The sequence below is a fragment of the Rhagoletis pomonella genome, unplaced genomic scaffold, assembly GCF_013731165.1.
Source record: "Rhagoletis pomonella isolate Grant_MI unplaced genomic scaffold, Rhpom_1.0 Rhpom_scaffold_00810, whole genome shotgun sequence".
In the NCBI taxonomy this organism is placed as follows: domain Eukaryota; kingdom Metazoa; phylum Arthropoda; class Insecta; order Diptera; family Tephritidae; genus Rhagoletis; species Rhagoletis pomonella.
Window position 1 is genome coordinate 12,339 of NW_023459364.1, and position 3,911 is coordinate 16,249.

General features: G+C 37.4%; 1 protein-coding gene across 1 annotated transcript in view; it reads right to left on the reverse strand.

The window, feature by feature from the left end:
- The window catches only part of LOC118751571 (tRNA-dihydrouridine(16/17) synthase [NAD(P)(+)]-like), a 15,423-nt gene that overhangs the window by 1,429 nt on the left and 10,083 nt on the right, over positions 1-3,911 (reverse strand). The window lies entirely within an intron of this gene.

The following is a 3,911-nucleotide window of genomic DNA, read 5'->3' on the forward strand; positions in this document are numbered from 1 at the left end:
GCTCCCGAGATAGGTCGATCTTCCACTCAGTCATTCATTCATATATCTGTGGCCATGAGCAATAACCGCCTAAGTCGAAAAACCTGATTTCGAGAAAAAATGTTTTAAACATTTGGATTATAATGTTAACCTTATGGGGAAACCAAAATATGTTCGTCTTTAACCTTTTAAATAGGCTGGCTGGCGAGATGGGGATTTCACATACACATGGAAGGAATAGTAGTTGAAGAATACCATAGCATATATAACTCAATTCTTTCTTAAGTCTACTTAGGCGTTTACTGCTTATGACCACAGATATTGTATGTATTATATTCTTCCCGATAAAAATAATAATAAAGTTACATTTGAGCAAAATATGTATCTATTATTGTTTTTCTTGTTTGGTCATTTCGAGAACGTCCTTCATTTGAGCGGTTTGGTGGAACTGTTAAAACATTAGTTACGGCATCATCAATTTCCGGTACAAGTTGTGGTGCAGTTTTATCATTAAAGCGAATGCAAACATTATTCAGTACTGCTGTTGCAACAATAATGTAAGGAACTGTCGTGACCTTCATTCGAATCCCCATGGATAGCACGGGAAATCTGCGCTTCCACACACCGTATGAGCGCTCAATATAATTTCGAGTTCTGATGTGCGACTCATTATACAGATTTTCTACAATTTAAAAGCGGCGTCAACACGACGTTCGTGTTTTCATAACCACTGTCAGCAACAATGACTGCATTTAGAAATTCCTTCGCCTCCAATCGGTAGCAAATACGCGAATTACGGAAAATCCTTGAGTCATGAACCGATCCTGGCCATCGGGCAACAATGTCTAATATTTTTAAATTGCTATCACATATGGTTTGCACATTGAACGAGAAAAAACCCTTTCTGTTACGAAAGACTTCACCATCATCACCTCCTGTATAGAAATGGTGCTATTACTATTGTTTTTTAACTAGTAATCTTACATAATCACCTGGCGACATGATTTTAACATGGGTGCAATCCATTGCGCCAATTACACGCGGAAAATTTGAAATTTCTTTAAAAGCAGCCTGTGTGCTCAAACGCTCCTGTTCCGTCTGAGGGAGTTTAACAAAATCTGCCCGTAAAGAAGCAATATGATGAGATACAAGTTTAATAGCCCGTGATGCACTTGTTTTTGAAACGCCGCAAAGATCTGCCACAGTTTGCTGAAAAGATCCTGATGCATAGAACCTGAGTGTAATGAAAAACATTTGATGTGGTTGCATAGCGTTGTTGCTGCCAATGGAAAAGTAATTTAGGAAAAAAACATTTACATTCGTCAAATGATATGATCTTACCGTGTTCCAATATAAATTTTTTCTTTTATTAAAGAAAAAATAAACCAAGCAGCATCTTTGCACATACGAAATCGATCACGAAAATCAACATCATCGTAATAATGAAAAAAATTAGGACGTTCTTTTATTTTTCTTTTTCGTCGAAGAACGATTACTTGTAGAACATCAAAATCGAAATCACTTTCATCTGAATCTACAAAATCCATTATTATTTACAAAAATTTACATTTAACACAGAAATATAAACCACTTCAAATAAAGACGCCAAGATTATTATAGCGGGGTTGCTATAGCTGTACAAACGAAATAAGTACTATTTCTTCCATTTACATTGTGCACTACAGCAACACTGTCGTAAGTCAAGAATAAGCCAACTAAAGGGTAAGCTAACTTTCGGCTTAGGTTAGCCTAAATGGTGAAAATGAATAAGCCCAAAAAATGGCTTAACTAAGTTAAGTTGAGTTGGAGAAACCAGCCCTAATGGTTTCATCCAGCGATTAATTATGGTATTATCGAAATTCCTAATTAAAAAAAATATTATTTACTACATGTCTCGCAGATATGCCTTGAGGAGAGATCCCTTAGGCAGTTTGTCTTCATTCACTTCCTTTTCACTTAAGGTTTCAGTATTCCCCAATTCTCCACCGATATTATTTATACTCAGAATGCTAATGCTGCCAGGGTTGCGTGATTTTAAATCATTTTTGATTTAATATCCGCTTTTAATTAACAAAGATAAGTTTTATTTGTGATTTGCTTGGTCAACCAAATAAAAGATAAGTTTTAATTAGTGATTTGATACGTCACCCAAATAAAAAATAAATTTTATTTGTGATTTGATTCGTCAGAAATCAAATTGATTGCCATTTGAATCGTCCTCCAAATCAGAAATTAAATTTATTTGTGATTTGATTTGTACAGCGAATCATTTGATTTGGTATTTTTCAACTAAATAATACTCTTTTATGCAATGCAACCACTTCGGTATTTTTGGGACAATTTCGGGTTTTTCGAGAGTACTTCGAAATTTTCGGGTTCTCGGGGCTATTTCGGGATCTTCGGGATTTTTGCGACCAATTTGGAATTTTTGGAACTATTTCGGGTATTTTCGGAGCTCTCGGGACTAAATCGGAATCTTCGGGATTTTTGGGAGCAATTCGGAATTTTTCTACTACTTAGAGATTTAGGAGGTTCTCGGGAATATATCGGGATTTCTTCGGGATATTCAGGACTATCTTGAGTTTTTCGATACTACTTCGAGATTTTCGAGAACCTCAGGATTTTAGGGACTACTTCGAGATTTTTGGGACTATGTCGGGTTTTTAGAAACTACTTAGAGTCTTTCGGGGTTCTCGGGGAATATAGCGGGATTTTTGAAACTATTTTTGTATTTTTGAACTATTTCGGGATTTTCAGGACTATTCCGGGTTTTTTGCGACTATTTCGAGATTTTCGGGATCTTCGGGACTTTATCGGGATTCCTGGGAAATTTCTTGAATTTCCGGAACTATATCGGGATTTTTGGGACTATTTGGTATTTTTGGGACTATTTGGTATTTTTGGGACAACTTCGAGATTTTCGGGGTTCTCGCGAATATATCGGGATCTTCGGGCTACTTCGGGATTTTGGGACTAATTCGGAGTTTTTGGAACTCCTTCGGGTTTTAGAGACTTCTTCGGGATTTTCCGGATTTGGGGACTAATTTGGTTTTTTGTGGTATTTCATGATTTTGGATTTCTCGAGACTATTCCGGGTTTTTCGAAACTACTTCGAGATTTTCGGGGTTGTCGGTACTATATCGGGATCTTCGGGACTACTTTGGGATTTTTGGGACTAGTTCGGAATTTTTGAGACAACTTCGTTATTTTCGGAGGAATATATCGCGGGAATATATCGGGACTTTTGGAGCCATTTCGGGATTGCTGGACTACTTCGAGATATATTCGGGATTTTCAGGACTATTCCGGGTTTTAGAGACTACTTGGGGATTTTCGGGGTTCTCGGGACTATATCAGGATCTTCGGGACTACTTCGGTATTTTTGGGACCAATTTAGAATTTTTGGGACTATTTCGGGATCTGCGGGACTACTTCGGAATTTTTTGACTATTTCAGGATTTTCGAGACTTCTTCGGTCGAAAAATTCCGAAGTAGTCCCGCAGATCCCGATTTAGAGCCGAGAATCCCGAAAATCTCTAAGTAGTCTCGATAAGCTCGAAATAGTCCTAAAAATCCTGAAAATCCCGAAGAAGTTTCGTAAATCCCGAAAAAGTCTCGAAAATCCCCAATCTCGAAATTGTCTAAAAATCCTGATATAATCCCGAGAACACCGAAAATCCTGAAGTAGTATCGAAAAACCAGAAATAGTTCCAAAAATTCCGAAATGGTCCCAAAAATCCTGAAGTAGCCCGAAGATCTCGATATATTCGCGAGAACCCCCAAAATCTCGAAGTTGTCCCAAAAATACCAAATAGTCACGAACATATGTTTGTGATCAGCTGGCTTTCTACTTGCAAGTTTTCGCAGCTAAAAACTTTTCCTGCGAAAATTATCTCAATGTCATTTTGCGCTCCCAATTTCCCTTACTTTGC